Consider the following 10563-nt stretch of genomic DNA (forward strand, 5'->3'; position numbering starts at 1 on the left):
AACCATGATAGGAGAATTTCCTCAAATAAATGGAATATACATATCAGTACCTGGATGACTTGGAGAGTTTGTAGCAGGTTTTTGAATTATATATGTCCCTATGCCCTAAAAAAAAAAAAAAAAAGTTACTTATTAATCGAAAGATTAATGATTTTGTTGTCATTGATAGGTGAACATTTAGATTGTAATCTGAATTAAGGTAAAATCAGAGAGAAACTAGACAAGACTATGGTCTTGTATGGAGTATTGGCACAGACAGCATCCCAAGAAGTGGAATTTAGGTAAATCCATTGCCTCAAGCAGAGATGTCATAGCAACCTATGATTTAATATTACAAGGCCAGATATGAGGAGTCTGCCATAGAAGGACCCAGAAAGAGTAAACTTAGTAAAAGTCTGTGTCAGAAATGTCTGCTGGCATGGCTGTAGGACCAAGAGTATGCCTGAGTCTGAAAGGGGAAAGACTTTGTTGCTAGCTCATCAGGCTCCCCGCTTACTTCTCTTGTGTCACTTCCACTGTGTGAACTACAGTGAAGTTATCAAGAGCAAACAAAAGGGGGAAAGCACTGTGTGACCACAATAAAGTCAGACAGGAAGAGTGTCCAGCGGTTTCAGGGTGCAGGGGCTGAGGTAACGTCTGTGGAGCCCTATTTACTACAATAATCAAAGTTTGTTCCCTATCAGTAATTCTGAGTTCTGAGGTGCACGTTCAGATCTGTTCCTAGGATGCTTGTAGTGAATGTACCCCTTGAATTAGGGTGCCTAGCAATTCTTCTGTTTGATATGCAGAGACAGAAGCAATGGTGAACGCTGTATTACCATACTTCAGTAGGGTAACTTGACAGTCTCCAGAGATCAAAGACCTAAATTTATATCTTTCTTATGCTTCTAGGGGAAAAAAAAGTCTGAGCTAAGGTGATTCTGGGTCACTGCTTTAGCATCTTCAGGCTGATAGGGTAATGAAGGCATGGGACTTTAAAATAACACTGAACATATATTGTGAAGTATATCAGTGCTGTTCGTGTCACTGGGTAGTATACAAAATTTGTTAAACAGTGATATGGTCTCTGTGCTCCAGAACATACACTAGCAAAGTGGCTGAAGCTTGTGAATCTTGACAAACAAACAATTGATGGTCTTTTCAGACACTCTGAGAGCAGATCTGAGACAGTTTTAATGCAAGTGAACACTCAGAGAAGGAAAACACTCAGTTTTTACTTGAAAAGGGGCCCTGGCGTCCTTTCTGAGCTGGCACGTCAATGTAAGAGGAATGATCAGCAGAAGGAAGGATGGCAGCTACTGAGAACTGTGCAATTGCCAGGATCTTGTAAGGCTGCATTCGTGTTTGTGGTGAGAGTTCTCACTATGTTTCAGTTGTATCACATGAAAGGTTTCAGTGCCGAATTCTGAAGATTAAGTTTATCAAGGTTATGATACAGAAGTCTTCTTTTTTATTTTTTTAATTTCTTTTTAGTGTGAGTGTGAATGCTAGCAAAACCTTTTCAGTTTCTTTGTATCTTTAGGGAAATATTCTTAGGCATATAGATGAATTTCAGTTGATTTCCAGAAAATGTGTTATATGGGAGAAGTGATCTTGTTCCACTGATTTATTTTTTTCAAAAGAAAATGTAGGAATGCGTAATATTTGTGTGAACAATCTATGAGATTTAACTCAACCCACTCAGGCTGTATTGTTATGCACTGAGTGGGTTAACCGGTCTTTGGGGAGGCAGATGCAGCGGGGTTGTTGTACAGCTGCCTGAGTTTGTAAGAGGTTTAAGTTGAAACACAACAGATTCTCAGATCTGCTTTACGGATTTAAGTACCTAAGACAGCAGTTGGACACAAAAATGTCTGTTAGGGACTTTCCGAAAGATGCAGCTATTGCTTCGATGAGACAGTTTGTCTAAAATTTCTGATGTTTTCTATATTTGACTACGATATGTTTTATGCCAGTTTACAAGTACATTCCACTGAGGCAAATACCAATTGATAGAGCTTATTTTGGAAAGATTTTGAGGGGTCTGCAAATATTTGTTTTTGGGGATGTACTAATTTTGGTTCCCTGGACAGACCATGGAGGTAAACTTCTCTCACTCAAAGGTCGTCTCAAGTCTCGGGAAGCTGTAGGGGTTCCTCTAAGAAACGAAACTTAGCAGTGGTTTAAAGTGATAGTAAGGAAGCCTTGTACAAAAGCCCTGTACGTACTTTGCCAGCAGGAAAAGTTGAACGTATGAGCAAGATCTTCAGTGATGTGCATGAAAGCTGCATCTTAAAAACACACTAAAATGTAGAACACTTAGCTGTATGCATAAAAACCTAGAGAGAGGCCCACAGTAAAGATGACATCTAATTTAGTGAGCAGAGAGATAGGCAAGATGTCTATACTTTTCTATGGCTTGTGAGTAAAGAAAGAGAAGAGGTAGAACAGGGAAATGGATTCTTTTTTAGCTGCATTCAGCTTAAGCTGATTGCTAGGCATTTAATAGTTAAGATTTGAATTTGGGAAAAAGGCAGTGACATGTTTTGTTTAAACCATCATGCCTTTTCTTCACTTCATGAAGATTTTCAAGACAAACTTTAAATGAGAGGAAGTATAGTTTGCTCCAATAAACAAATCAGTCCTGAAGCCTTTCCCAAATGTCTCTTGAAGCCAAATGTGACAGTGCATTTTTGTTCACGTTCTCCCGATGCATGTTTGTTGTTATAATTCTGAGCTGCTACACATGCAGTACACAGAAATCATCTCGGGAAAATAACGTTGTTTGTGTATATAACTCCTGAATAGCCAAATGCATCCTTATCATAACACTTTCTCTGTTGTGTGTTTGGTCAGGGAGTACTCACAAGATCAAAATAGACTCTTCTAGGAATTAACCATTGGCAACAACCAAAGAGAGAGCTAAAATAACCTGGTGATGACCTCCCATATTTTTAGATCAATGCATTTCAAGTTTGTCCATTTCTTATTGCATTATAGTATGAATTTTGACACTTTTTGGCATAATTACTTCTATTTTCCACTCATATTAGTTTCTTACTCATTCGCCAGAATATTTCACTCCAAGGTCGAAGTATCTGCTGATTGAGGTTTGTTCAAGCAGCTGACAGAAGTTGTTTTGGGTGATAGCCTGACCTTGGACTAGGAGATTTAGCAGCTTGGAAGTCAGCAGTAGAAAATTATGCAATGTGGAAGAGTAGTTTTTTTTTGTTTTGTTTTGTTTTTTTCTTAACAAGCCTTGCTTATTCAAGGAAGTAGAAAAAATATCCGTATCTTCCCATAATTGTTTGGACATTTCATATTTTTCAATAATACTTATTTATTATTCTACGTAATTTTATTTTCTAGGTCATTATTTCTAATAATATATATCATTCTGAGCTTTTGGTATATGTTATTGTATTATCTTGGTATATATTACTCTTAATAAAATATACCATTATGACCAATGATACACATAATATATGTCATTGTAAGCCTTTATCTGATTACTTTAGAATTTTAGAAAATTAATGTTTAAGAAAAAGTAATTGTTTTTTGTTCTACATACGTGTGGGAAGGATATTTGGCTAGTTTCTAGAACAGTGGAGCTGGCGCATGTTGGCTTTATTTCAGTGTAAGTACAATTTACAATAATTTCTTTTTAGAGCAATTGGTGCTGTTGCCTGATTACATTCTATGAAATAAAAACTGTCCAGGAAGAGGATTATATGTTTATCATTATCTCTATAGAAGATACTGGATCTATAGCAGATACTCTATCATTAAATCCATAGTAGGATTTAATCTGTAGGAAAAGCTACAATATCCAGAAGTATGATGGCAATAAAGAAGACTAAATAGTTGATACAAGGAAGTTTAAAATCCCAGGCTTGCAATCTGCTGCTAACAAGAGCGGGTAGAAGTACAGGTGTTTCCTGCAGGAATTCTGACTTCTTTTGGTGATTAACCATTGATTGCCACTGATAGATAAGCCTGCAGAAATTGGCTGGACAGCAGAAGTAGACCTGTTACAGCTCATATGGTTAAACTTCCTTTAGCCTTTATCCTTAACGCTTTAAAAAGCAGACCATTATTTTCAGTGTTGCTTTCAAAAGGAATAGTAGTATGCAAATGCTTAATGGGAATGGAATGCCTTAATTAAATTAAAAATTCCCTCTTCTTAGTGTTTGGTCCTGCACTTCACAGTCTGTGTGGCAAGCAGTTTCTACTTTCAACTGCAATAGTTTTGAAATAACAGATACGTTTATATATTAACCATTGGCAACAAACAAAGAGAGAGCTAAAATAACTTGGTGATGACCTCCCATATTTTTAGATCAATGCATTTCAGTTTTGGCCATTTCTTATCACATTACATTATGAATTTATATCTGTTTCTGAGCCACTTTATTTTTATTTATTTATTTGCTATGCATTTTTATTTCTATTTTTATTTAACACCTAGAATTATATTTTTTGTATGTTTTGATTTTTTTCATATTTTCTTTTATTCCTATTGTCTTTTTACTAGAAGTTTTATCTGGAGAAAAAAATATTTTATAATTGTATAGTACTTGAAAACGCTGCTTTTTTAAACAGAATGAGATAATTTAATCCTTCTTCCTCAGACAGAAGGACCCTTCAAACTATTGTAAACATAACTCTCTTAATAGGCAGACTAGGTGAAGTTTATTAGCCAGACATTTGAACTTTTCTCTAATACAGAGAGAACTAGGATGGAGTAGTATGTCAGGGTTGAGTGGGACCCCTCTGAAACTTTAAGCTGTGAACTTTCTTTTGAGATGAACAAACAGGAATGCAAAGAAAGGGAAGCAGTAAAAGGTAACATACCTGTATAAAGTACCAAAACCAACAAAGGAATAAAAGTCTTGGTTATTTATAATACAATAATGATTCGGTTGTGTGCCTCACGTACACTTCCGTCTAGTGTTAAACTGTAACTAAGTAAAAAATGAAGAAAATAGTATCAGCAAACAATCTGTAATATATATAGTCTGTTAGGAATCACTATTTAAGAAAAAAAATGTGATTTTTGGAAAGTTATGTGAGTAAAGAATCCTTTAGTCATCTCTGAATCAGATTCAGAGATCTCAGACATCTCACTGAGATCTTTATACGTGACATTTTGTTTCTGATATCCCTATTATAGGTTTATAGAGAAAAGGTAATAGATCCTAATTTTATCATTTTGTTAGCCCTAAGCTGCCAAGTCAACAACTCTTACTACAATACCTATTTTTTAATGAACAAGAGACCTTACCATTGTCCAAAGATTACTCTGAATCCATGCAACAAATTTCTTATAAATATATCAACAGAACCATTCCTCTGGTATAACTTGTATTGAGATTTTATAGATATGATTATATACATTATACAACTACATACATGTCTGGTCAGCATACTGTCAATCTGTTCTTTACATTTTTTATTTTTATCCAAAATGTACTCTAAATAAAATTGTAATCCTTACCTTTTTACCATTTTCTCCCTCAGAATTTCAGTTTTAAAGATCAAACTATTGCCTTCTGTTTACATCATGGCACTCTGGGAAAAACAGAAATTCCTACCAGCACTTTGACTTGTTTAATTGTTGGAATAATAAAAATCATGTAGACCTTGGCCACAAAAATGTAGATGAAATGTTGGTAACAAATTTTGAAGATTTTGCTGAAATGCTTTCAAGTGGACATAGTGGACATCCTTCATCTATTAGGAGTGGATATATTCAAATAGCTATTTTTTACTCAGTGGATCTACTGTGTATACTCTCATGTCTACTAAATATAGAGACACCATAGTTTTTACCTTTGTAGAACCAAAATAAGTGGATTAGATTTTATTCTTTTTTCTGTGTCGTTAGCAATAGAACTGCTTAACAAATTATCTTTACAGGAGCAAATTTTGTTATGCTGTACCTCTGTAATCCCATTAGAAAAGACTGTCAGAATGATTGCTTAGAGTACGTAAGCACAACTTTATTGAAAACAAGCATTATACACCCATCTGAGTTTGCACAAATATAATTAAAATTTAGTAATCAGAAACATAATCACTATTATTATCAGACATGAATAATAATCCAAGCTAATTTGTAGATCTGAGATTATGAGTGCATCTACATTAGCAATTTAGTTCATTTTATGAGTGCACTTTTGAAGCATCCTCAACTTCTGCACGTTTCATGTAATGGAGTGATCTTGAATGCATGGATTGAATTCCTTTAAATTGAACTACGTTGAAATGTGTACTCCAAGAGCACACCTAACATCCTCCAACCAGTACTGGAGATTCAGTCTATAGGAGCAGACTAGAACTAGTTCAAAGTAAAACCCCCAAAACATGCATTATGTGAACATATGGGAGTAACTGTTTCACTGTACAGATCTGCTCTGATTGCACTACTTTCTTTGTCAGTATAGCCATGGCCTACTTTGCTAGTTAGTAAACATGTTTTGAAGTAATCTGAAAAATAATTATGCCATTTCTGGAGAAATGCTTTTTTTAATATCTGCACTTGAAGAAAAAAAACTTTTAAGACATCAAGGCTACCTACATTTGTTTATTTATTTTGCAGAGAGGAGCGAAAGAAATTGCTTACAAACTTTGCAATAAGTTAGACATGATTTCCTAGTTGTGACAGAACTGCGCCTTCTGTTTGTCTCAAAGAACTAAGTAGAAGATTTTGTGTGCTTCCTCAGTGCCAACAACAATGATGACAAAACTGCTGTAAGAACGTAAGAAAACATGCCAGCACATTCCCTGTGGTATTGTATCTGTTTTGCAGATACAAGCAGCCTATGTCCCGGGTTTGCAGTTTGCGTCATGATTTAGTTAAGGAAAAAAAAAAAAAAGAAAAGAAAAAAAAAGGACCATATCATTAAATTCCACTACAAGAAGTGTTCTACTCTAGGATTACAAAATGCTTTTTTTAATTTAGATCTTTGGTCTTTAGATCTTCAGATAACAAGCTTAGTGCATCACATGCTTTCACATGCAAGAGTTGGACTAGATGATCCTTATAGGTCCCTTCCAACTCGGGATATTCTATGATTCTATGATTTTCCTAGCAGCCTCCATTTTTTCCAGACTACTCTCCATGGGCCATTTACGTGTAAATGCTGTCCCCACCTCAGAGACCACTTGTCCATGCAGCTCGGTAGGCAGCAGGTCGGTCACAGGCTGGACTAGGGCTGTATGCCCATGGGAAGATTCAGCACAATGGCTCTGCTCACACTGGTTCACTACAATCACTTTCAAGGGCTGCCAGAATAGATGGCCTGCCCTTTTCTGTGCTGCAGATATGTGTGGTCCTTCCAGAGAACCCATAACAACGTCCTTAAAACACAAATGAAGGAGTGTCTCTGAGCATAATGCCTGTCCCAGTATAACAACATGCACACTCGGAAGAACGGGGTTCTCTTCTGTGACCCCACAGCACCTGTATGATCTATAGTGTGCTGCAACCTGAGAGTTCAGGGAGAGCAAAAATTGGGGTGTTTCTAGGGAAGTGTAAGAAGAGGAAATGAATTAACCAGTTCCATAATGCCAAATCCCAACTTCAGTCAGGGGTCAGATGACTCTGTTTCCAGTCCTGATCTGACGTCAGGTGCAGCATCTGAGCCAGCTCTGAACAGGCTTAGCCACTTGGCATGGTGCTGTACTGTGTGGAAATACCAAAACAATGTAATTACAGCAGAAGGATGTACCAGAACAAGCTGTCTCTGAAGTTAATATATCTGGGATCACGCTGTGTATTTCTGATAGGGTGCTACTTTGCATAGTGTGGGTGCATATTTAATGAGCAGCGTTCATAGTAGCACAGGTGCACAAAGCAAAGAAACTGGGGGCACAGAAATATGGAGATGGCAAGACGGGAGAGCCTGTTGCTACTGGGATGCAGTGAGAGACTGCAATTTGCCTTTGAAAGTTCAAGGGCTGTAAGATGTGGTGTCTGGAATGAAGGGAGGAGAAACTAGTAGATGATAGCACAACCGCTGTAGTTGAACAGGATGGAAAAGGGCATACAAGTGGCATTTGATTTGGGGGAAGAAGACGAGGGAACAGAGAGGAAAAGAGTATTTCCACAGAAAGCATTGGGGGAAGAGGTAAAGAGAGAACAAAGGGATAAAGGAGAGGACAAGGAAGAGCCAGAGGGTAACAAAGAAAAATGGACTGCAGTATCTTCAGTGCAGAGAGTTAAGAGTTAGGTCTCTATTTAAGAGTCAGGTCTCAAGAGGAGAGTCTTCTCTTCAGGGAAAAGTAACCCTGCCTTGAACGCTGATGGAAGGAGGTCTCTCCAGTACAGCCCCAGAGGCTGCTCAGAGCAGACACAGTCTGGACAGAAGAGGGAAACAAGTCAGAAAGCAAAAATAACACCTTCTTCAGAATTCTCCTGAAAAGAGATACTTTCACTTTAGCGTGTATGTTTGTTGTGGTTTGGGTTTCAGGGCAAGCAACAAGATGCAGCTAGCTGTGGCAGACCCTAGGCCTTGATTTCTCAGATCTAAAATTAGGTAAACTTCCCTTTAATAACAGCAACCCTGACTAGTATCTAGCTCCAGCTCTCTGCGTGTTATTGATGCTGGCTGCCTTCACACATTAAAAGGGTGGTTCCCGGCTCATTTTCTAGGGGAAAAAAAAAGCCTTCATTTGTATTACAAAGAATATGGTATCACGACCATCCTGACCTGTTTCTTTTTTTGTCTTTGGAAACACTTCTGCACCATTTAGAAATAAAAACGAAGACTCTCAGCAGAGGTGGGGTGGGGGAGAATGTTACTGCTCCAACAATTTCCATTATCTGAAATGTTTTTAGGAAAATCAGTTGGAGTGGAAGAGAGGGGGAGTGCTGTATGGGAAGGTGAGGGGGTCGGGCTGATTCTCCAGGGGACGGCTGGAGCTCCCTCAAGCCTCTGACTTGTGTTATCTGAGTCACAGAATTCAGGGTTGATGGTGGCAATTATATATGCTGGGTCTGAGATAATGGTCTTCCTTAGGAGAAGAGAAAGGCACTAGCTGAGAGCAATAGAAGAAGAGAGCAAGAAGAAAGGAAAAACATGAAGTGGGAGTAGGTCAAGGCAAATGTTTTAGCAATGGTGCTGGAATTTCAGGTCTTCAAACCTCTTCAGCAGGTGATGCTTCCTCTACAGGGCTCTGCAGCTATTAATACGAACGAGAGACATTAAAATATAGAGAGACAGTCTGGCGCTTAGTCCCTGCGAAATTTGCAGATGGGAACGTGTGGGAAACTTCCTCAAGGAAAGTGTTTTACCCTGAGGGTGGAAATGGTGGAGCATTACTTCAGTGTTGTTCCTAAGCAAAGCGAGCTAGGGAGGATCTGGCCAAGATGATCTTCTCCTCATTAGTCAGCTACAAGAGGTCCCAGTGAGTTTTGGAAGCCTGGAAGAGACTGATGTTCACAAATAGCATGGGATGACTTTTCAGGTTCATCCTGTTGTATGAATGATTTGATAATGCCGTGTCTACACTACTCTTCTGCTACAGTCTAGGGATGTCTCTGTTCTTTATTATTCTTTTGTAATAAATTTGTAATTTGTAGCCCAGCTTTGGTCTGGTAACTTCATTTGGTGTCCTTTTCTATTTCATTTATCTTAGTGTGTTTTTTTTTTTTTTAATTTTGTCATGTAATGTAAGGTGATTACTGCATTTTAGTAACTGAAATTACTTCAGGGTTTTGGAATTAAACAATTTATCAATACCTAGGCTGAATCCAGTTCCCTCTAAAAGGCCAGTTATCCAATGACAGGTTGCACATGGGGTTAGAGTATCGACAGTAGCCTGAAACTATGCCACACTGAACTAGTCAATCTGTAGATAAATTTGTTAGATTTCAGTACTAACAGCTTTTATTGAGCATCATTAATTATATATATTTTTTGTTTCTGTTCTATGCATTTTTGTAGCATTTCTGTTACCATAAATTAGTACATCTCTATAATTTCCTTCAACTATTTTTTTCAATACAGAATACCTGAAAAGTGGACACAATTAAGGTACTCAATAATACAAACAGCAAAAGAGATTTAAAGAGAAGGAAAATAAAATATAAAGTCATGGATAGTTCACCCCTCATTAAATACAAAATGTAACATTTATTACAAGGTTTCTGAACTGCTTAAGAACCCTGTATTGCATATGGCCTTTGCCTCAACCCTAGAGTTGTGCAACCCCTCTGTTTAAAGCGTATAGTAACTGTTCAGAGTAAGGGAGATTTTTGCATTTGCAGGTATATGTGTATTCGGTAAAATTGAGTTTCCAGCTACTTGCTGAATAAAATTCCAATTCTCTGGATCACTCTTATCTCAGGGGGCACCTGCAAAGCTTAGAAACACACGGATTTCTCAATCCCTTCTAAAATTCACTCTCATGTCTGAGACGTTTTTTCTTTATCTCAGCTCTATTTACCCTGGTCAGCACCTCAGCCCTCTATTTCTGCTTGTTATTTGACATCCACCGTTAGTGTATGCTGTCAGGATGTTCTAGTTCCTATTAGTCCAAAGCTGTAACTTCATTACTGTGGATGCTTGTATCACTCCA

The sequence above is a fragment of the Anser brachyrhynchus genome (assembly GCF_964034855.1).
Source record: "Anser brachyrhynchus genome assembly, chromosome: 1".
NCBI lineage: Eukaryota > Metazoa > Chordata > Aves > Anseriformes > Anatidae > Anser > Anser brachyrhynchus.